This window comes from Catharus ustulatus, chromosome Z (genome assembly GCF_009819885.2).
Source record: "Catharus ustulatus isolate bCatUst1 chromosome Z, bCatUst1.pri.v2, whole genome shotgun sequence".
NCBI classification, from domain to species: Eukaryota; Metazoa; Chordata; class Aves; order Passeriformes; family Turdidae; genus Catharus; species Catharus ustulatus.
The window spans coordinates 62,822,109-62,847,519 of NC_046262.2; positions in this window are offsets into that span (position 1 = coordinate 62,822,109).

Sequence of the window (25,411 nt, forward strand, 5' to 3'; positions counted from 1 at the left end):
ATTAATTCATGTAGTTTTCTTGAAGGTAGGCAAAATTTATGAAGTGGTATACAAAGAAGTGCAGTTTGCCTGCAAAGCTTTTATTTGTAGTAGGGAAGTACATGTCAAGAACATTTTTCCAGTCAGTCTCCCAAAATCAGAGGATCATCTTAAATATCCTTAAATAAGAAATTAACATCTCCTCAGAAACCTTGCTTACCACAATCTCACATTTTGTGCAAAAGTGTAGGGACTTCCTCCCTAACTGTGGTTTATACTTTAGAGGAAGTAAGACATTGAAGGGGTCACATTTTTTTTTTTGGCTATGAAAATGAAACCTCTGAAATAACAATATTTTGGTATTTTTTGGATTCTGCCTTTAGGAGTCAACAGTAAAAGAAAACAATTGCAAAATCAGTAAAAAATAAGCAGATTTTCCGCCCATAGGACTTCACATTACTGCATTTTTTTGACCACTCCTTCAACAGCAGTGAGGCCTTTAGCATTATCCAGCTTATACTGCAGGTTGAAGTATTTAGGTATTTTAGCTCCTGATGGGATGGGTGTATTTAAGTAAAAATAAAAAATGTGTGTACAATCTCAGAAGAAATTAGAGGTTGAAAAGAGGTCTTTGCACTCTTTGGTACTGTCGGGTTTGGATGGTTGCTCACAGGTTAACAATTCCAATTACCCAGCAAAACTAGAGGGAAAGACATATTTAGGGCAGTAAAGGATGAGGCGACAACCCATGGTAGTAGATGAGAAGCAATTACTGAAACTGTTGTAAGTATGATTTTAGTACTGAGACCACTAGGAAAGCAGATGTCAAATTTTTTTCCATTTTTTCCTTTGTTGTTTGTTTATTTGTTTGTTTGTTTGTTTGTTGTCTCGTCCAACCATCTCCATACCTGTGTGAAATGCAAAGTGCCACCTGCGCCTTTTTGAAATGAGTGGTAGTTAGCAGAAATGCATAATAATACAAGTTTACAAAGTTCTAGTTAGTGTGCACTGTTTTGCATTATAATGTGTTCTTCACTGCCAATCATAGCAAGGCTCCTGTAAACTTAAAAATGCTGGTAACTCTGCCCACTGCAGCATAGCTTCTCATGTAAGTCTGAGTTTTGCACTCCAGAGCAAAACAGAAACTTTATACAGTTTAGAATGTGAGATACTCTCAGCACGAATTTCAGTGGGGAGCAATGGTATCAGTTATGCCTTCCAGTGCTTCACTAGATCTCCAGTGACACACTAGATTAAGCTAAATTATATAACATTTATATTTTAATACATTATAGCCATTTTCCATTTATGATCATGTAGTGAAATTTTATTGCTGCTGATTTTACTGTGGGAAGGTCGAACCGAGTTCAGATTAATGCTGCTATTTATCTGCATAAATATGAGTGCCCTACAATTACTACCAGTAAGAAATACTGAAGTTACAAAATAAAATTCAAATGTCACTGTCCTATGTAAGAAGCCTCTCTTCTCCATACAAAACATCCAATAAAAATAGTGTTCTTTTGTTTTAAAACCTTACAGTTACAAAAGATAATCCATAATGGAACAGGAGATAATGAGATGTCCTTCACCTAAAATAGTGTCATAATGCTTCCTGTTTCATAATGCTTTGGCAGATATGAAGCGTATCTCTTTTATTGTGTATGAAGTAAAGAATAATTCTTTACAATTGTAAATTGTACAATCTTTTTTATGTTAAAGTCTTAATGCATTCAGTGTTCTCAGTGAATAGCTTGTGGGCAATTTATTTATTTTTTATAGTAGATAGGATTTGTTTTGTCTGTTCTGTTGTCCAGACATAAGCCAGCTTGGCTTAAAAAGCTTAATCTTTTTCTTAATATAGCTTTCTTTTAAAAAAAAATTAAAAAATAAAAAAAGAAATCCAAACAATCTTAAAATGCTTGGATTCCTAGCTTTTTTCTTCTCTTAGTTTTACTATACAGTCAGCTGTCTGATTTAAAACACCCTCTTGAAAAATAAAAGGAAATTCACACTTGAATTATATGTAAACCAACCCATCCTTTGCTCTAGAAAATTAAGGACTAGTATAGTTTTTCTACATGGAAAACCTCTTTAAACTAGGAGACTGATAAACAAATATTCATGAAGTTATTTGGTACATAGCATCCTCCCGACTCCTTTTTTCTTTCTGAAATATGGGGGCTGTACATTTTAGCACATGCATAACTCCTTCAGAAACTCCTGCAAATGGTACGAAGTCATAACAGCAGGTAAAAAGCAAGCCTTGGAAAATTATTTTATGAAAATACTGTTCGCTGCCCATCCAAAGAGAATTATCATGATACTGTTAGTCACTAAGGATAAAACATTAGATGAACTGAATTAGATATGATCTCAGTGGGACCCCAAATTCAAATTCTATTATCTTTTTTCTAAAAGTCAAGTATTCAGGATGATTCCAGATAAATTTGGTGCAGATGCGTAATTTCTATCAGCTCGATCATAATTCCTTTGACGGATGTAGATTTTTTGGAAACACTTGCCTTCCACTCCCACCCACATTCTCATATTGTTGACCTTAACAGTTCATTGGGAAATTTCTCTTTCTTCTATCATATTGAAGTTTAAAGCATTCAGCTCAGAGTCCCTTTTGTATGCTGGATTGTTTCTGTGCGAGAAAAATATTGTTTTCTCTATGGAAAACAAAATGGGTAGGTGGATACTCTTTTGCTGGATCTCTTTTTTTTTTTTATTAAAATCACCTGTCCTCTTAAGCAGGCCAGTTCAGAAATGCATACCCAAATTCTCTTATTCTTTGTCCTTGCAGCTCAATATCAGAAGATCAAATGGAATCTGTGAGTAGGAGCTCTTTTAGATGATGCTACTGTATCACTTCCTTTCTCTAAACAAACTGCTCCTAAAAACCAGGAAAAAATGCTACAACTCAACAAAAGAGGGCAAGCGTTCTTTTCATGAGGTATTCTTACAAGCATGGGCACAGAGAGAAACTTTCTTACCAGATTATTTTTCTATAGTCTGGGTTTGCTACCTAGAAAATTTCACATGGCACAGTCAGTAATTTTATTTCTCGAAAATGTATCTTAATAAGATGAAATATCCAAATGAAATTGAAAGTAATTTGGGGCAAAAATATTGAAATCATTAAAAAAAAAGGAAGGGTGTCACTTAAATAATCAATGTCACACATTGTGTTAATTTGTGAATTGATTTTCTTGATTTTCTTCTGAATCTGCCTTTCAGGGAAATGAACTCAAATTTGGACTCTGATTACAGCACAGTATAACATGGGACCCTGAAACTTTCTCTGAGCAATTATCCAGAATTATTAATTATATTCTCAGATCCATGAAGCTTTGCACTGAGAAGAACAACAGGTGGTGAAAAAATTTCTTTCCAGTTAAACATGACAGATTTTCTTTCCTTTAAGCACAGATCAAAGAGAGAAACCAAAGGAAGCACAAAAAATGCTAGTCATGTTAGATAGGAAACATATTATCTTTTCATAAGTCAGTCACTGTAAACAATGGCTATCTCATATAACACTTGGAGTGCAAACTATATCAATTTGCAAATTTGGGAACAGAATGTCAAGGAAGTCTCAGAGGAAATGCAATTAGCTGGACATCTCCCACCATCTCCCTACTAAGCTACAGCTCCATTAATCATTACCATATACCTCATGACCCTCTCCTGCCTCTTTTGTGTAAAACATTAGTGTAAAGTAGAAGAGTGAAGGAAATACCCTTAAACCTCCTGGTAACGTGGGATGAATTTTCATAATCAGTTTGGGAAGAGCTTGTGCAGGATATGACAATGAAAACCAGCAGCTCCATGCTTTGAAAGTTCACTAGCGGTTCACCTTACCTTTTAGACAGAACTAACAAGACACTCATTGTAAGACAGAATGAAGACAAATATGGAAAAAAAATTACCAGGAAAAAAGTCAGGACAAAAATGTGAATGTCTATAAAGCAAAAGGGCTGATCAATATTAGAAATTATTTAACAAAGAACAACAGATTCTTCTTTTTACAACTGAAAATTTATGTGCCTGGTCCTCAGGTGTGCCCCTTAACCTACACATATGCTCAGATTTTCCCTTTTTTGTCATTCCTCTCCATAGAGTAAGTAGTCATACAAGCTTACAGAGCTAGAACAGGATTTCTAAGGGTGAAAAATCCAGTGATTTGCCACACTATTGATTTTGCTGGTTATGAATCTCAGCTTTGCTTTCTTGTCATAGGATAAAACCAACCTGCAGTTTTGAGAGGCAAACAATTAAAAATGTATTATTTATTAGAAATTCAATAAAGGAGGCTGTAGGCTCTGGACCACTAAAAGGAATATTGCAAGAAGACTTTGACAGAATATTTTACAAGTGTTTGCTTTTTTGGGGAAAAAAACCTAAGGTCTGGGGAACAGATTTATTAGATAACTATAAAGATTTCACAATTTCTGCAAAGCCAAAATCCATTTTAAACCAGAACTACATGTAAGAACTCTTTGTGTCCTAATATACCCTAATGCCGTGTCAGGCACAGGTTATACTCTTACCTAACTATTTAATTAGCTTTGGAAATCTCTGCTTTTTGTTTTCTCTTGCCAAAACACTATGCAGCAGGGTCGAAGCTGTAGACCTGTGGCTGTTTTTAAGCTGCACACCTTTTTTTCAGAGATCTCAGACCATATGGCAGGTTGATCACTATTCACTGCCTGTAGACTTCTGCTCCCTGAAACCTACAATGTGGGATTGTGTGTTGGATGGGAAGAAATGGTCTAGGTTATCTGAGTGGAAGCCTGAATCTCTCTAGACTTAACTGAAGCACTACAAACCAGATCTAGAAGAAAAGCACGATGCTTCATCCTTCTCTGATGGTCATTTAGTACAAAGGCAGATTACCACACCTCCAGGCTGCCCCACCAGGAATGGGAATTCCATAACAAACTGCTAGCTGCCTGCTCAGGCCAGAAGACACAAAGATGGAGCTGATTTTGGAGCAGTCATTCCAAGCAACATGCAGGAGTGTACTAATCGGGAACTTTGGATGCTTGACTTGGCTGTCCCTACTCTACCTTCAGCCCAGGGGTGTCATGCCAAGAGCTGCAGTCCCCAGGGAAAGTTTGAGGGCACAGAAGCTGTTAGCATCCAGCTGTGAGTGGATTGGTTATGACTGTGCCCAGACACCCTAACCATACTTACTTGGAGCCTGACAGTCTGCTTTTAATCCTGACACCCAACACAGTTGGCCATATTCTCAGGGAAGAAATCTCAAAAATTTCAAAACATCCCTGATGGATACCTGCTTTTCGTTGAAAAAGACTACTTTCATGTATTTTTTACTCCCTCCAAAGTGGGAGGTCTGAGCCTTTTGCTAGTGAGATTGTAAGATATGGAAGACTTTTATTTCCTGGCAAGACTACTACAGTGCAGGCCTGTCATTGCCAATATTTTAGCTTATAACAAGGTTGAGTTTATCATGTTCAGGGTTGAAGTGGTCTATAGATACATATGTTACATCTGCACAGACTAACTTATTCATTCTGGAGGGAAAAGAATATTAAATATATGTGAGTATAGATCTGCAATGAAGCTGACACAGCATTCCAGAAATATATAAGTGTTAAAAAATATAAAATGCATATAAAGGAATAGAAATAAATATTCCAGAACTAAATATTATGGTTTTTAATTCTCCAGAGCTGTTTAAGCTTCTAGAAAATTAACTGTGATACTTTATAACGGTTTTAGTACCTTATTTTTGAACCTAGCAACAGCAAGAAAAACACAATGGTGTGGTGTGCCACCCACTCCATTTCTACTTCCCTGAAGAAAATATGAAAGAGAAAATATAAACCTAAATTTTTAATCTTCAAATAATCCAGTCATAACTAGTATAAAGAATATACTTACAACTGTCACACATTACGATGATATGGATGCAGTAATTTTGGGTTCATAGGGCTCCATTTGAATAAACTTTGGTGTTTGCTTTTTTCTTTTAGCTTGCCTGTCTGCTTGGCAATGGATTACACATTTTCTATAAACACTGGCTTCAGTAGTGATTGGGCTAACATCTTATTGGGCTGACACTCATGCAAACCTGATGCACCCACATGAATTTGACTATACTTCAATGAGAAAAAGAGAAATCCATGAAGAGCAAGAGGTTTACAGCTGTCTTTAAGGTCCAGAGCTCAGCTATTCCAGCACGTGTTAAGAATTTTTAGGAACTAACTACGTTCTTCATTTATTATTTGAATAGGAATACACATGGTTTGGTGCTAACCACATTTGTCAACACAAAAGTCGGCTGAATCACCTACTTGGATAATGTACAAAAACAGATACCTGTTTCTAGCCTGGAAAATCTGTTTAAATTCTGCTGTCTGCATATATGTGTTCATGTGTAGGAGTGACGTTTTTGCATGTAAAACATACTTTGTAACATCATGTATTTATTATACTGCACTCATTAAATCCCTTTAATAGTTTGACAGAATCCCTAACTTTGACAGAAAAGGCCTTTTCCTGTGAGAGACGTATGTTGTAAAGTCCCTTACCAATTGGTGGATTCTGAGGTTCTAAATACATAATTTTAAAAATTAATTTTTTTCTCTTCTCTGTGGGAATCAGGAGAGACTAATTTAAAAAAACAGTGGGAATGTCAGTAAGGAACTATCCCTGCCCTGAAAAAGAGATGTTTTCTCCTGAATTCTATCAAATCACTTTATCTCTAAAAGAAGTGATCGATTCTGTTAATTAAATACTCTGCAGGGCATTAGCAGGCTTGTTCTACGTTATCTCTTCTGTTTCAAAACTGGTTTTCCTCCTCCAAATTCCATGATTGTGCTGTATAGCAATGATGCAACTGTGTGGGAAAGCTCAGACATGGGTAGTAATGTCACAGCAACAAACACAAAGAGCTTTGCATCAATGGAGAATTATCAACAACAGAAATAGTTGGTAGTGATCTTTTTTTATAAAGCAACATTAGAAAAAATAAAAGTGAGCATGCAGCACAAACAGCAGGATGTATGAACTTCAGAATGGAAGGCTCAGTAATGAGAGTAATTTATTTAGTTATTCTTAAAATCTTAATCACAGTTTTATATCAGCACTAATAATGTATTTACTTTCCCAATATCTCTCTTCATAATGGGACTGCTTCCCAGAGGAGAAGCCAAAGTTTCCTGGACACAGAGAACTCTAGAAGAAAGCAATCTTTGCTTCAAAACCTCTATACTTCCAGACTTATAGCTGAAAATAATAAAAGGACAATCAGGACAATCTTTTTTTTTTTTCTGTCACTTATTCACTGGGCTCCATCCTTTAAAAGCACTTAGATAAATATTCCAAAGTCATGGTGTTTGAGGTAAGAAAGTCATAACTGGTGAATTCTCTCAGCAAATGTCCCTGGAGCAGTGGAGTTGCCCTTCTCCCTCCAGTTCTGGTTAACAGCTGCGAGGAAGGAGCCCGTGGTTTCTGTTTGGCCTGGAACTCACCATTTGTGAGAATCTCAACCATGGATGTGATCCCCAGGGAAGAATTTTAACTGAGTTTATATGCCAGGAGGATGTTTGCTCCCTCTGCCACAATCCCCTCCTGTAACAATAACAAATAACAACATTTATCTTCTCTTTCTTTTGTCCTTCTGTGAAGCTGAAGTCAATAAACTTCTCAGGACCAGACTGTCTCTTCACAGGCATGTGTTCAGTTCCACAAACATGGTCCCCAGAAGACTTCCTAAAAAGCAAATACACATAATCTAGCTATTTACAAGTAGGCTGGGCAATTTAAAGATATTCATTCAATTCTGTGAGTTTTAATAGCCCATAATCCCTACAGCTTGACAAGGGATAAGTTATTACACTCCTTAACTGCTTCCTAAGTAAACTGAAGTTTGCAGCTATTTGCTCTTTCAAGTGGATCATCAGTAATATCTATCCAGAAAGACATATCTGAAAGGTTATGAAAACTCTTTTACAGAAGGTTTGATGGATACCTTAAAAAATATTTCCTGAATGTTAGTTTCCATATCAAAATGAATTAATAATTAAATAAATAAACACAAAAAAATTATTATAAGAAATCTGTGATGGATACCAGTATTTCTCTGGGGTATTTGATAGAAGTTTCTGACTTCAGACTGACACAAAGTAACAAAGTTATGATTACGAGTTTTGAGGCTGGCCCAGAAAGAAAAGCAGTTACAAGACAAAAGCAAACTAGTAGTTGCAGTTATAATAATAATTTTTAAAAATGGGGTAAATAAAGGCTCTTTCTCCTGACACTCATCACTGATGAGAGAGGTGGCAAGCACAGTCCTAACAGGAAAAAAAAAAAAAAAAAGGGAAGTTCTGGGAAGGGAAGAGAAGTTCCGGGAAGGGGAGGGAAGGGAAATTCCGGGAAGGGAAGTTCCGGGAAGGGAAGGGAAGTTCCAGGAAGGGAAGGGAAGCTCCGGGAAGGGAAGTTGTGGGAAGGGAAGTTGTGGGAAGTTGTGGGAAGTTGTGGGAAGTTGTGGGAAGTTGTGGGAAGTTGTGGGAAGTTGTGGGAAGGGAAGGGAAGGGAAGGGAAGGGAAGGGAAGGGAAGGGAAGGGAAGGGAAGGGAAGGGAAGGGAAGGGAAGGGAAGGGAAGGGAAGGGAAGGGAAGGGAAGGGAAGGGAAGGGAAGGGAAGGGAAGGGAAGGGAAGGGAAGGGAAGGGAAGGGAAGGGAAGGGAAGGGAAGGGAAGGGAAGGGAAGGGAAGGGAAGGGAAGGGAAGGGAAGGGAAGGGAAGGGAAGGGAAGGAATAAAAAAAAGAAAAGAAAAGAAGAATGGAAAGGCATTTTCTCTCTCTGAACAGCACATTGGCTCCTACTGTTCTTCAGGTGAATTAGAAACACATGGAATCAGTTGTTTGTTGTTTTTAATCAGACACCACTTTCACTCAACAACAAGGTAGAGTGAGGTAGAGGAGAGCTACATTTCCCTTGTGGACACAGTTTTTTTAGCAGGAAACACTACAGTACCATTCAGAGATGGAAAGCAGACCTCAGAGACTGACTTGACAAGTGGTGTCTTCTTGCAGAATTTTCACTATCTTAAAACATGTTTTAATTATACAAATTCCTAGAAAAATGTTGGTAGTAAATATCCTGAATTAAATTCTTCAAGAATAAGCAGCACTTTCCTACTATTAAGTAATTTCTTCAGCCCAACTACAGCTACAGTGGGTGGAAGTAAATTTTAAAATCAAACAAAGTCCATAAACAATTTAAAAGCAGGCTTTACTGTGACCCCCTGCCTGGTCTGTTTTCAGTAGATGCATCTCATTAAAGGCCCAGATGACAGGTTTAGGTAGTAAAGTCAATACCTTCAGAGTTGCCCTCAAAATGTAAGACTTTAAGCTACCACCATTAGGAAAGTGTCTGAGATTCTTCCCGAAGAAATCAATAGCAAAATGACCAACAGAGTCCTATGGATTACTGTATTTTATGGTATCTCTGCCTGAAAATGTGTTCAATCAGTCTGTTATGGGTGCACAATTTCATCACAAATAGAAAAACAGCTTTCCTAATTACTGCTAATGATATCACTGTTGTCAGTAATAGGCTCCTCAAATGAAACATATATGTACATACCTAGGAAATATGCTCAAATCTCGATAGTACCAACACAACAAGTAAATTACTCAGAGATGCCTGCTTTCCTGAAAGATAGGAAAATATCCTCAAAGTATCAAAGCAAAACATGAAACAGAAATTAAAATCATCACCCTCTCTGACAACCAGCCCACCTCACAAAAAGTCTGCTTACTTCCTGAAACACAAACTGAGGGTAAAATAAATAAAACAAACAAAGGGTTCTTTCAAAAACAAAAAAAAATAATAGAAATCCCTGGCCATATCTATGGGGTTGACATGTATACAGTGAACATGGGAAAAATTACAAATCTTTCCATATAGTGCTGTCTCTGGAAGAAATATTCTTGTTTTTAAAATTAAGTAAATAACTTTGTTTCAAGCTTTCACATGCAATTCTGAATTCTGACCTTTTTTATCTAGCAAGCATAAATTACTAATATCGACTCTGTCCTTTTTTAATTAAAGCCTTGCTTAATGTACTGTGTTAACTCTGACCCGACAGTCTTTAGGCAACTCCAAATTTCTTCAATAACTTGTTTATGCCTGGAGAGGCTTGATCCCATTTTCTCCTGAGCTTCAGAGTCTTGGCTTGGTGCGAGCCACAGTTCCAATAAGAAGCACTGTAGTCTTTGTGTTTTAAACCTGCACACTGACCCACTAAAACCTTTTACCTCAGAACAGAGCAAAACACTGCTCCAAGTGGCATTGCCAATACTACTGTTGCTGTGCTTCTGAAATGCCCAGGATATAATGAAAACACAGGTCAAGTTGCAAAAACTGTTGTATCTTCTCCTCAACCAGACTGATTTTTTTTCCATACTAAACAACAGTAGTCTTTTTGGTGATAATGAAACAGATTTTTTATTTTCCTGGTACAGAGGGCAGGAAAAGCATCATGGAGAAATGGCAGTCTTCAGAAGTGAATTATGCTTTTCTAAACTGAGCTTAGAAATACCAAATGTGTATGACTAGAACATCCTATCCCTTGATTTTTTTTTCACAGCAAATATATTCACCACTGACCTGAGTAATTCCAGTCTCAGCTTTGTCCTTCAGGGCAGCTGTCAACTATCTCCAACATCCTCTGAAGTCCTGAACCCTGCAGCTGTGCAACTGACTGTTAAGAGTTCCCAGTGCTAAGGTTGAAACTGCCCAAACACTGATAAGATACAAGCATGAGGAGTAGCCGCTGAGTAATCCTGGGAGAAGTTCAAACACACTAAGAGCCTTCAAAACAGAGAAACACAGAATAAGAATTTGTATTGATAAGAAAAGCCATAAAGAAAAGCCTAGTCAGTGTGCTGCACTGCTGGGATTTCAGTGTAGGTTTCAATCACACAAGTAATTTTTTTTCATGTAATATATTGGTGTTGGAGCTTTTTCATGTCATCAGTCCAAGTCTTATTCAAGAACATTCAATTAGGGATCTGAAAAACGTTGATGTTCCTTAAAAGCAAAGTATCCTCTACTTGGCTTCTAAATGAGTTCCGGCAGCAAACATACATTTGTCTCTCTGGTATTTATAAAATCTGATTTTATTACTTGATGTCTATAAAGCTGCACTGATTTCCAGAGTCAGAATATGTATATATTCACCTTGCTTATGCACCTCCTTGCAATGATCATGTTCTTTATCACTGTGTAGAAGACAGAGTAGTTTTAAATGAATGATTAGTAATACCCTATTGCTTCTTTGCCCAGTCCATGAGGGAGCTGTAACCTCTTAAAGAGGGTCAGAATTCCTTGGTGTTCTTGAATTCTCTCAGTAAAGGTAAAAGCTTCATCTAAGTAAAGTTCTTCAGTAATATGTGACTGGAATATCTTCTCAAGGTAATACTATCTGTAAATTTCTTATGCTTTAGAAAAATGCTGACAGTAGTAAAGTTTTCAGTGAGAAGACTGAATGTTTGAAACTCCTCAAATACAATTATTTGTAAAGACATTGGTCCAATCAAAGAAAATTTAGTTTGCAACCAAAAAAAAAAAAAAAAAAGGAAAGAATCTGCTAGAAAATAAATTTCTTTGGAAATAAAGGTAAATTCTCTGAGTGAATGAAGGAAATTAGGATTGCACATTACAAGTCCATATAGAATATATGAAAAATAGAAAATTGCTACTGTAGGAAATGGAAGTTGGGCTTGAGCCCAACCAAGGTCAAGAGTGAGGAGAGAACAAAGTTTCACCATTCTTCTCCCTTTCTCTTGAATATTCCCTAAATCTGCAGGGGACATGCTGTAGTGCAGTGATGAATCTAAGGTGAAGGATGAAGTGGGCTAAACTAGATCAGCAAACTTAATAACACATGGGGTTTCCTTCTGGGAAATCTCCAGCTACTTCATAAATCACCATATGAAACTGCAGAGTGTCCAGGGACCACCAGAAGATCAGACATGAGAGCCCAGAAGATAAGAGGCTAATGTGAAAGTCTCAAACACCAAAAGCCAGCTGTCAGGCTAACCAAGGACTGTTGGCAAAAACAGCCAGAGATTGATGGTAATAACATGCTGTGAGAAAGAACAGGATGTGGGAGAAGAGGGTCACATACACAGGTAGGGCAGCACCTTCCTGGGACAAACAGTTTTGTGCAGGCCAGACAGCTCATCAGTTGGATATACAGTGGAACCAGGACTGTAGTTCTCTTTTTCTCTCTTTCTTATTTTTCTCTCTCCTCTTCCTGGATTCCTCTCTCACTCTGTCTCTCTTATTTCTCACTCTATTCCTTGATACAAAACCTGTTGCTGTGAGATTATATTAGGATCAGGAAGTACCATGCCAGTTTTCATGTAAAATGTGTTATTTCTAATAAAACTTTGCAAGATTTTGCAGACCCTCTGATTTTGGTCATTAATTTTAATCCTGAGCATCTGTGAATCTTGGCTGCTCGCTTCACCTTAAAGGCAGGACACCACAGGTGTGGATACAACTTGTCATCTCATCTACATAAATCATCTGGATTATTTCGTCCTCTCTTTTATTTTCAATTGTTTAGCATCTAATTCTTATTACAGGATTATTTTTCTAATCCTCAGTAAATCACGCATGGAAAAATAACAGCATGCTCTCCAACTGTCAGCATCTTTGCAAACTTTGAAATCCCGTTGACATTCCTGTTTACTAACTTTCTTCTTCAAATTACATTTCTCTTTCCTACTGATTTTGTGCCTATGTCTGTATGTTTATATGCATATGTATGTACACATACATGCTCAAGTACACACCCATATATTTGTACATCCACTCCAGGGGCATATGTTATCCTTTCCTAAAGTAAGGTGAGGACATCCTGACTGTTAAAAAAAATTCATCACTCCAGTTTAATAAGGAAGAAAATTAATAAGCCTTTTAAATGCAATTGTTTCTTTCCACTGATGGAAAGAATACAGTACCGAGTAGAGGATGTACTATCTTATGGGCATGACCACCAGAAAATTAGGTTTGCCTCCTTAAGAAAGAAAGACCATTGTACTGTACTCATGAGTTCAGAAAGCACAAAGCAAGTCTTATGCTTATTTGCTTGCATTTTCATCCCAGATAAGCACAACCAAAACAGGCTTTCTGCATGATGCAAAAAATTCAGGTTAGCAGGACACTAGGCAAATCAAACCAAAGCAAAATACACCTTGAAATATTTAGCAACAGTGCCATAGTAATGCTCTGATATGCCCCTCTCTTCTGTCCTCTTCCCCAAGGAAATACTAGTTTACTTGGCTTTTGGGTCTTGAGGTTTTTCCACTTTTTTTTTTAATGAGAGGTAACGGCAATAGTCAGTGTTTTAATGGATCCCAAAAAAAATCAGACTTTAAGAATATTTAGCTCTCCTTCTGAAAACCACACTTCTTATCACCACTAAAATGACCTTGGAAAAGTGTCCCTGTTTGTTAACAAAACATACAATGAACAGCATTTTCATGTGAATATTTATACTTTGGAGTCCCTCCAAAAGGATTGTAGATTTCATATGTTGTAAGTAGTCTTTGCTGTCATCTGAATGACCTTAGCTACTCTGTGGTGATATGCAGAGGTTTACTGCCTCTCACATTTCATCACAATCCCCTTTTTTGCAGTTAAAGAACACAAATGATGTGAAAGCTTCATCTGTGTACTCATATAAAACGAAAAGCAATACATCAGCAGAACAAAGTCACTGTCATTTATGTCAGAGTAACAGAGTTGCTGAAAACCATCAAACCCAGATGCGCACAAAGTGCAGCCTGCGTTTCCAAAGTGCTGTGCGGAGAAAACAAGTTGTGCTTGGTGAAGTGTCTCAGTTTCCAACATCTCCTGCTATGAACTTGTTGCATGAGGGGACTGTGGCATCCCTGAACTACAGACTGCACAAGCTGTCTACCTACTGTTGGTAGCACAATGTCTGCCTTTACAATTCAGCACAAAGCTATTATTAAGAGATTGAATTTTAGCCCCTTGCAAATCTGTGCCTTATTTTCACACCTTACTCTGCCAGAAACCATGCAAGTAGTGTAGACTGAAAGTCACAAATGCTCAAGAGTGAAAGTAAAAAAGAAAAGAGCAAAAAAATTAAAAAAAAAAAAAAGTAGAAAAGAGGGGGGAAAAAAAAAGGTGGGGGAGGGGGAAAGGGGAAAGGCATGTAAAGGGGAGCCTGCACTTAAGGTTTAGAAAGTCTTCAGCCCTCCTGGCAATTCCACAGAATTCTCAGCTGTGCACAGCACTACAGCAGGAGTCTGGTTACACATGCCAGACTTGCATATCAGCTCTGTGGTTGTATGGCTCTGCCCACTCATGTATCCTACTTATTTTGTCATTTCCCAGTAGCCTACAGATATACAAGTAAAATAATTAAAAAGCAAGCAAGCAAGAAAATAAATAAAACTTTCTTCAATATAAATGGGCTCCACAATCTAACTCTTGTATGTTTTCTTGTATTTAGCCTAATTTTAGCAACTAAAACAATCTTACGCATTGTCTCCAGTCCAACAAAACATGTCACTCCCTGATAACAACTTTGGAATAAATTGCAAAAATTAAAAGGTAATGAAGAGGAAAAAATAGGATACCTCAATTTAATATTTTATATTTAATTTTATTTTGTATAGAACCTTCTCATCTCTGTTGCTAGGAGAAGGGAGGACTAAAAGCTAAGCAGATCAAAGGATGCACAGTCTGGATATAGATTCTACATTAGCTCTTCCCAATGCACTGAGAAGCACTGCCAGAGTAGCTGAAGAATGAGGCCACAAATTATGGTGAGTATGCTTACCAAAAATTGCATGCAGAGAGCACAATAATTTTTTCTGAAATCAACAGTTTTGTCATTTATTATAGCCAGTCCATTTCTGGGAAGCTGAAAGCTATGTATGACAGATAAATATGTTACAAGCCACATAACATTGATCCACCAAGTATTTGTTATTTTAACTGAATTTGCTAAACCCTTCTAATGGGTATATGTTATTTCCTTAAGCAGCAGTATGTGAATAACCTATATTCAATGAATGTCTGAATATAGCATTTTGAAATTTCATGCAGTCTGCCATTGATACATCTGTAAATGACACAGAGCAAAATATCAAGATGTGGAAGTGCGGGACGTAAATGTGAAAAAATTTTCATGAATTCTTAATAAATCAGAGAAGAAAACTATCTGGGAAGTGCTTATATCCCAGAAATTCCAAGAATAAGTTTCTGAATATGTTCATCAATACCTGCTTACATTTTTTACACATACCTTTATTCACTTGCAAAAATGCATACCTTCAGAAACAGTGTTCCTGATGAGTGATTTCAGTGAGAAAGAAACAAGAAACATGGAATTTAACTTCAAAAATTGATTTAGAAAACATAACTTTTTGTTTAAACAAACAGTTGTCAGAGCAGCCACTGGAATCACATCAGTATTCTGATTGGGTAGCAGAAACTAAATGTAGTTTTGTAGGTCATTAAAAGTATGTGATTTGTTAAATTATGGTTAAAAATTGTATAAATACATAAGCTACATATGAAAAAATGAGACAGAGTAATTTTGCTCTGCTTTCTGAGTCTTTGTCTTCTGTAAGGTTAGGGCAAGGGAAGGGATTGTCCTGCTCTGCTCTGCACTGGGGATAGTTTTGGGTGGCACAATGTAAGACATAAAGTTATTAGGGAATGTCCAAACGAGGGCTAAGGAGATGGTGAAAGGCTCAAGAGGAACTCTCATGAAAAGTGGTTGAGGTCACTGGGTCTGCTCAGCCTGGAGGAGACTGAGGACAGACCTCAGTGCAGTTACAGCTTCTTGTGAGGGGAACAGGAGGGGCAGGCACTGATCTCTGCTCTGTGGTGACAGTGATATAGAGAATGGCCTGAACTTGCACATTTAGGTTGGATATCAGGAAAAGGTTTTCCACCTAGAGGGTAGTTTGAGCACTGGAACAGATCCCCCACAGAAGTACTCACAGCACCAGTCCTGACAGAACTTGAAAAGTGCTTGGACAATGCTCTCAGGCACATGGTGTGACTCTTTGGGCTGTTCTGTGCAGGGCAGGAGTTTGTCTCGATGGTCCTTGTAAGTCTCTTCCAACTCAGCTTTATCTTTGTTTCTGTATGATGTTTGTGAGAAAGATTTTGTCACTATTCTGTTCTAACACTGCTTCCTGGTCCAACAAAGTCCTTCCCCACATTCACACAGAGCCTTCTTTCAGGCAGAAGCTGCTGTAAAACAGGAGAAACAGGAAATTACAGTAATTTCAAGAATACAAGCCGCACGGACTACAAGCCACATCTCTGGGTGTTGGCAAACATTTCGTTCTTTTTCCATAAATAAGCCGCACCTGAGTATAAGCTGCTCTGTCGTTCGCAGCGAGGACCCGCGTGCAACAAAGTTGCCAAATAGTAACAGAATGGCCGCAGGGTGGGGTTTACTGGCTCGGCTAAGGCTGTGTAGGCTCGGCCCGCTCGGGGCTGCCGACGGGGCCAGGTGGCCCAGCTCGGTGGGGCCACTCGGCGGGGCTGCTCGGGGCCGGCTGCCGCCTCTGGACACGCTCACCCTGGCCCGGCGCTGCCCCGTGGTGGTAGGCAGGGACAGAGCCCGCCAGCACCCGCAGCGGCGGGCAGGGACGGAGCCTGCATGCTCCTGCTGTGGCAGGCAGGGGCAGGAGCCCCCCGCTTACCCCACGGGCCATGGGGATGGCAGCATGGGGCCCCCCCGTCTCTCCCCCGGGCTGCGGGAGAGGAGGGAAGGAGGGAGCTCTCCCGCCTCTCCCCCCACCGCCCTGTGCTGCCTGCAGGAAGCCAGGCTCCACCCGCGGAGCAACAGAGTAACAATTTGTAACAATCGCGAATTGCCGGCTTTTACTGGCAGGTTGCTCGACTCAGCACCTCGGTTTCCACTTCTGGGGGTGGAAATGTCAGAAAATTATTCACATATTAGCCGCTCCTGAGTGTTAGCCACATTTCCAGTGTGGGAGCAAAATTTTAGTCAAAATGGTGCGGCTTGTATTCGTGAAATTACTGTAAGTTCCAGAAGGGCTGTAAAAATCGTTATCACCAGTGCAGACAAGAGAACAGGAAAGCTGTTAGTGTAAAAGGGAGCACAGTATCTGCTAGCATTAAGACAGCCTGACTTTCAGAGGTCATTCTTGCTCCTGTATCAGCTATTTATGACAATGAACCATGTAGCCAATAGATCTAAATTATCAAAGAGAGCAAAAATGAGAGGCTTGGCTTAGATTGGCAGAAAGGACAAGCATAAATCAGATCTTATAGACCACAATTTAGTGATAAAGGGAACAACCGTTTTAACAAAATCTAGTATGTGCTTTAAAATATGACTGAAATATAAACTCTGCTATGAAGAACTTCTATGTATGTGTATGTTTGGACAATTAAACATCTACGTGAAAAGTTTCCACTGATCTCAATTCAGATTATATGTAAAAAAATATTATATTTTTTTAAAAAAAAACAGCAACCACACAAGTTTAAAAAAAAATCAACCCACACCTGAATTGCAAATAGAGTACTTTTTGGTTTTTTCAAATATTGCAAATTCTTCCTCCGTGTTTATGTAACTGAGTTCTGAATCTCTTTTGAACTTCTACTAAATCAGAAACAGTGGGGGAAAGAAAAAAAAAATCGAAACAAAATATAGAAGGTTCTAGTGAAAATAAACCTAATATATCAAAACTTCAACTCTCCCAGCTTAGCTGTTGGCATATAGGTTAGCAAGTTTTCCAACTAGATTTTTTTAATGAACACATTTAGATTTGGTATACTGAAAGAGGGATTAAAGAATTTACAAATTTAAGTTTTTGAATCAAAATGAGATGAGCAATAGAAATTTGGGTTTTGACACTGAATGTCAAGAAATTTCAAGGGAATGCCAGGGGCTATTTTTATTATTACTGTCATTTAGTAGCTCCAAAAAGAGCTGAGAAGAAAGGGAAGCACATTTGTGAAATATTAAAAGCTATGCTTTAAGGCTTGGGTTTTATTCTGTACTGGGAAAGAAATTAAAGTGGACCTTAATAGGAGAACTGCTGTAGAAAGAAAAATATTGCCACCTATATTTAGTATAGTTCTGTAGAAAAAATGCAGACCATAATTGTTGCTCAGAAGAGGCATGTGGGTACATCTGTGGGTGCTTGACACTACTTCAAATGAGTCTCCTCCTTTATGAGTGTACCTCTAGTCCTAGGAAAACAACAGCCAAACCCAGTCAAAAGGATACATAATAAGACAGTAAACATACATAATTACAGGAGAGAAACATGAACATTTCTGTCTGTGTACTCTTACATAGTGCTCTAAGCTAAGGCTGCAGGTTGATTTGGGTTGGTTTTTTTTGGGGGGTTGCTTTGGTTTGTTCTTGGTTTTTTTCACAATTTGCCTGGACCAACTATCATTAGAAGTAAAGCTACGAATAATATTTTCATGTAAATGAGGGACTTAAATTATCACAGTCCTACCATAAAGAGGAAAAAAATTAAAATGCCCCTTAGACCTTCAGGAAGGCTATTATAAATCAGACATTTCCCTGTTACTGGATCAGACTTTGTCCAAATAACAGATCTGACATTTTGAAAACAAGGTACTTTAGGATTAGAGTGTCTTTAATTTTAGATATTTTAGTTTTCATATCGTGTAGAAGTTATTTATAATATTAATAAAGATTATGAGGTGTTACATGGAGCCATTGGTCAAAGACAGAGATGACATTACTCTCAGAGATCCTTGTGGCAAAAGGCCTTGTTTATTGTTCCATGCTTCCTTTTACAGGGGCTTCACATCTCCAGTGCTTACAGAGGTAATTGGTTGGGGTCTTAATGCTGCCCAGCTCCCTGGTCATGATAAATCTGCATTTAGGGCTGAATGAGATTGGCTGAGGCTCCCTGTGTAGGTTTGAATTTGACCTATCCTTGTTCACCCAATGACCTGTTTATCAAACCAGGCTAGCCAAACTGGGTTTCTTATTTATGGCCACATTTTTTGTCTAGCTAAGGACTAGCTGTGCTGTGACAATGAGGTTTTGCTTTTATAAGCTTACAGCAAACAGTCCTTTGACAGTTATTTGGCTGTTAAGGACAGTATCATAAGAAAGATTTGGTCTACACATACCAGAATTTTTTTACAGTGCTTCTTCCATTTCATCTCAGGCATGTTCAGTACAGTAATTTCACGAATACAAGCCGCACCAATTTGACTAAGATTTTGCTCCCAAACCGGAAATGCGGCTAATACTCAGGAGTGGCTAATATGTGAATAATTTTCTGACATTTACAACCTCAGAAGTGCCAGCCAGAGTGCCGAGCCGAGCTGCTGCAAAGTCAGCATTTTGCGATTGTTACAAATTGCTACTCCGTTGCACCGTGGGTGGAGCCTGGCTGCCTGCAGGCAGCACGGGGGGCGGGGTGAGAGGCGGGAGAGCTCTTTCCTTCCCTCCTCTGCCGCAGCCCGGGGGAGAGACGGGGGGGCCCCGCGCCGCCATTGCCATGGCTCGGGGAGGTGAGGGGGGACCCGGGCCGCCCCTGCCGCGGCTCGGGGAGGAGAGGGGGGACCTGGACCGCCCCTGCCACGGCTCTGGGAGGCGGTGGGGGACCCGAGCCACCCCTGCCACAGCTCGGGGAGGTGGTGGGGGGCTCCGTCCCTGCCTGCCACCACAGGGTAGCGCCGGGCTGTGGTGACCGAGCCCAGTGGCAGCAGCGGCCAGCCCCCAGTGGCCTCGCCGAGCAGCAGCGCCGGGCTGGGCTATCTGGCCCCGTCAGCAGCCCCTAGCAGGCTGAGCCTGAACAGCCTTAGCTGAGCCAGTAAACCCCGCCCTGCGGCCGTTCTGTTACTATTTGGCAACTTTGTTGCACGCGGGTCCTCGCTGCGAACAACAGAGGGGCTTATATTCAGGTGCAGCTTATTTATGGACAAAAAACGAAATGTTTGCCAACACCCAGAGATGTGGCTTATACTCAGTGCAGCTTATATTCGTGAATTTACACGAATAATATTTTGTTATCTTAACTGCTTTGGTTAAAAGAGTAGTGTGAAATTATGTGCCTTCCCATATTTACTTGCAGTTCAACACAGTAGCAACATCAAAAAGATTTTCCTACTGATTTTTTATTTATTTCTGGCAAATATAGCTTATTTTCTTTGAAAAGCTGCAGCAGCATAAAAGGATTTTTAAGTGTGCAGAGAGAATGGCATTTAACACCTCTCAGATGTTACAGTCAAGAAGGTTGTAATAGGATGACTCTGCATTACACTCATTTTGCCTGATTAGTATGCTAAAGTCATTTTTGCTGGGCAGTGTAGCAGTTTGACACACAGGAAAATTAACTAAAGCTATATTTATTATGGATAGTCTAGTGAAGTTTGCCATTACCAGCCAGCATAAATGACTTCTCTGAGACCCTAAAGCACTAAGAGTGAAATTCAGTGCTCTGAGAAGACTAACACAGGACCTGTCCTTCATTCAGCGTTCAACATAGCACTTGCAGACAGTTTAGGCTTGGGTCAGTGATGTGAACACGATTAAATTTTATCCCTTTGTGTGGAAAACTGCAGATCAGAAACCTAATCATCTCAGTAATGAGAAAGGATGCTTCCTGTGATTTGAGAAGTAAAAGGTAGAGCAGTTTCAGGAGTATCTGAGAGGGAGAGAAATACAGCTTCAGATTAGGTCACATCTTGGGTGAAGAGCTTTTTTATAAATATAATAATAAGAATGCTGTCAACCTTCCAGTATGTAAGGAGGTAAGCAGACCAAATAACAAGCTGCCTGCATCATGACTTGTGCAAAACTGTGAGATACGTCTGAATATACGTCTTCACTACTGTTAGCAGTATCTAGAGGAAACGAAGACCGTACTATACTCAAGTGTCTAGGACTATTGTTCTTGTTCTTACTATTATTATTGATTAATCATGATTTTGTGCAGTACCTGTTGTGGGTAAGAGTGGAGTGAACAGAATTTTCATTTGCATGCGGAGTCCAAACCTCCCGCATTTATTATGGTGCATATTTGGTGTCTAGACATTCTTCAGTACAGGGATAACTTACTGCATAATCTGGCATATATTCAGAGAATTTTCTGAGAGCTGAAATTTAATTGACTCTCTGAGAAAAAATGAACATGAATGAACAGTCTTCATGTTAATGAAAGCAGAATCTTTCTCAGATCCCTCATTTGCATCCCCTGAGTACAAACAAATGAAGACAACTTTGGTACAATAAAGTCTATAAATTAGATATGAACTGAGTGGGTGTATTCTTGTCACAAAATTTCATTTTCCTTGAAAACAGTGACGTTCCCTGGAAACAGAAGGGCCAAATTCCCCATCACAAGCTCTGAAGAAAAGTACCCAGGTGCACATCACCAGTTTAGTCATCAGATCTGATGACTAAGCTGGGTCTGAAAGACCCATGGTGGTATGTAAGGAAAATGTCAGGTATCTTGAAAGACTATACCCCATTTCTTTCCTGTTCCTTTTACTGTTTTTTTTTTTTTCTTTTTTCTTTTTCTCAGTTCTGCTGTTAAGAACACAAAGAGACAGTATTTTACTGAAGTGTGTATTATTTACTCTAGCGTTTTTGCTTGCAACAAGGATGATCAATGACACAAAAGAGATACAGTGGGTAGATGAATGAGGTATTTGCGCAAGAATGTGTCCTGACATTTAGAGCTAAGCCCCTAAATAAATTATTTAAATTATGTTTTTCTATGTAAGGGCAGTGCAGCAGGCAAATCCAGCTGACTAAACTTGCTCCAGAATTTCAGAGCATTGCAAAGACTTAGAACAATATTTGCCCAGAAAATTCTTCTTTTTCTGTATTTGTGAAGAGGTTTGTAGAAAAAAAAATTATAAGGAGGAGAAGGGTGTTCAGAAATTTTAGAAACCCCAGAAGGACAAAATAACAACAGATCATAGCAGGGTGCCAAAATCTTGCACATGAAGCATAGGGCTCCATTGCTTTACACGTTTGGAAAAAGACAGCAATCACAGAACCACAGAATCACAGACTAAGCTGAGTTGGAAGAAATCCACAAGGATCACTCTCAAATGTCTCAATGTTTTTTCTAATATTGTGGCCAAAACTGCACACAATATTTTTAACAGATCAGCTGCTTTTCCACTCAAGTCGAGCAATATTGGTTGGCACCCTCATTTTGATTGAAGAAAAACCCCACCAAACACAGTGTTTAGCTTACCTTTTTAACTAGATATGACATGTTGAAAAGAAAGTCCTCTCCAGACTCTCAGTTCCTAAGAAAAAGTATTGAAAAATACTTTATTTTATATAAAATACTTTATTGTATATAAAATATAGAAAAATGTTTGAATGCAAAATCCCTTTAAACCCAAGCAATGCTGCAATAAATTTAGTTGCAAGAGGACACAAATTATAGGGGAAAAAAATTTTATAGAAATGCAGCTTCTATTGAGATATGTGACATTTCACATTGGAAAATAATATGTCCATAGCAACACACTGTGAGAGAACACCACTGCTAAGGGCTTGCATAATCCTGGAGAAGACAAAATTTTCTGTGGCTATTGATAGAAGAGTACTGTACTGACTAAAATGGATGAGGGATCACATGTGCAAACAAGCATCTGAAAGTGAAATGAGAAAAATGGGCAAAGATTTAATCAGAGAGAGACAAATCTGGAATACCATGATGCCTCCAGCAAGTCTGGAGTACAACCTTGTTTACATAGAATGAAAAAAGCATGAACACCCACAAGGCTATTTCAAAATAGTAGCTAAGTACTACTTCTAAATGGTTCCCATATGAAGTCAGGTTGCAGCACAGAAATAGAAAAGATTATGAGTCTAATAAAAATATCATGTGCAGACCTGTGGAATTTGAACGGAAAATGAGATACAAGTATGAAAAATCAAGCCTGACATTAAGTGATATGTGTGGTGCAGTTGGTTATCAGTTTGTGCACATGGTATACCCAAGTATCCCTGACTTAATTTGAGGGGGGCACAGGCCATCTGCCCAAGTTGATAAGCAGAGGAAGGAAAATGACCGGGCCGAAGACAGTGGATGCACTTGGGAGTGAGAGACTCCCTGGGCTGGTGGCCACCCTCACAGCTCACAACCTGACAGGTCATGTAGAAGCCCAGCTGATGGAAATTATAGATGATTCTGGACACTCCTTCTGAGTATTTCACTCAGCATGGAGAATAACTTCAGAGACTACCCTCAGTGATTCCTGCTACAAATCCAGTCAGTCTGAACAGTAATAAAATATTTGTCAAAAGTATTTTTTAAATGTTTGCTGATACAGAAATGATCACACAGGAGAGTCTTTTTTACAGAGGCAGTTATGGGTTTAGCTTGTGGTTGAGATTACAGTAATTTCACGATTATAAGCCGCACTGAGTATAAGCCACACTTCCGGGTGCCAGCAACTTTTCATTCTTTGTCCATATACAAGCCGCACCTGATTATAAGCCGCACATTACAATACAGAGTGTGATAAAAGGTATCTATTCTATCACCATTTGTTGAGGGTGGGGGCAGTGATCCTTATCTCAATGGCAGATATTCTGCTAATGGGCCATCCATTTAAACCAGGCAGGGCAGTGTTCTTTATCTTTTCACAACCCATCCTTCCTCCAGCGAGTCATTTTCTGCTAATGGCCCATTGAGTCCCACTGTGTGACTGATAAAATTACTTCATCCCATTTGGATGCTGCTCCAGCCAGGGGAACATTCTTACCAAGATAAAAACAGAGGTTTTGGGACACTAAGGTAGCCCCTTTCTCCACTGGACTCCAGAGGAAAACTGGATTTCTCCACATCACCACTGGACTTCCAGAGGGAAATTGCACCTTCTGCAGGAGCACTGCTTCAACTGAACCACATCTGTCACTGCAGGAGGATGCAGCCACCATTTAATAGAACTGCTACCAACACCCTGCCTGACAGGGTGTCAGGTTATACTCTGACTTTGTCAGGGTTTGGAGTTTGTTTCTTTGTACTACTGTATTTCTATTTTAATTTCCCTAGAAAAGAACTGCTATTCCTAATTCCCATATCTTTGCCTGAAAGCCCCTTGATTTCAAAATTATAATAATTTGGAGGGAGGGGGTTTATATTCTCCATTTTAAAGAGAAGTTCCTGCCTTTCTTAGCAGACAATTGTCCTCCAAACTAAAACAGCAACTTTTCGTTCTTTGTCCACATATAAGCCACACCTGATTATAAGCCGCACTTTGGGTTTGGACCAAAATTTTAGTCAAAATGGTGCAGCTTATAATCGTGAAATTACTGTAACTGTATTGAGGGATATCAATAAGGAAGAACCATGCTTGTGTTGGGGTCCTTGTGCAGAATAACAATCAGCTAGAGTATAAGAATTGAGACAACAAATGTTTTGGGAAGTACCTCCTGGTCCAACACAGGACAGCCCTGAAGGGGGACTTGTAGCAGAGGCTCCTGTTGCCATCCATGTTGTTGCTGGTCACCTTGTTTGGGAGATTTCATTTCTCATTAAATGAACAGCTATATGCTGTATCCTAATCTCAGTAAAGTTTAAAGTAAAATAACCCTCACTGTCCAGAGTCTGTGCAAAAGACAGTTCCATACTTTGTACTGTGGATTTCAGAGTATAATGGGCTACATTTCTAACACATTAGCCACCTTGGTTTAGACTGACAACTGGATATACTTGAAAGAAAGTTATTTTATAGGAATGGGTATTTTTCACTTGGCAAAAGAAAGCTTCTTAAATATGGCAAATTGATGACAAAGAATACAGTAACTGTTACAGAGTACATAGAGTCCTTTGGCATACACAGGTAGAAAAACCTTAAGAACACATTGAGGTCAGCCTATCTACTGGCAGGAATCTAAGGTGGAGAATTTACAGCATTACCATGTAATAGCAAAAAATGTTATAATAATGCTTTTAGACAGGCATGCTGGAAAAGGTATAAACAACAAAAATAACCGAGTTGCATCACAGACACATAAGACTTCACTATAATTCAAGGTGACACAGTTTGAAGATAAATACAGAGCTGGTGAAGTTCCATTAGGAGAAAGTATACAGTAGAATTCTTTGCCCTTTTACAAAGCTGGGCAGGCAAATGAAGGGCCAATATATCTCTTTCTTGCACAATTGATACATCTATCAGTAAAATACCCACATACTTTCAACAAGAAATATGGCAAGTAAAGAGGAGAGAGAAACAGGGAATAGAAGGAAACAGTGAACAAAAACCATCATGAGGGTCTTAGACTAAAAAAAACCTAAAACACTCTCTAGGAGCATATATGTACTAAATAATCTGGTTCCTGGAGAAAGGGTTGAAATAAATTTGGGTATCTCCCACACTTAGAACAAA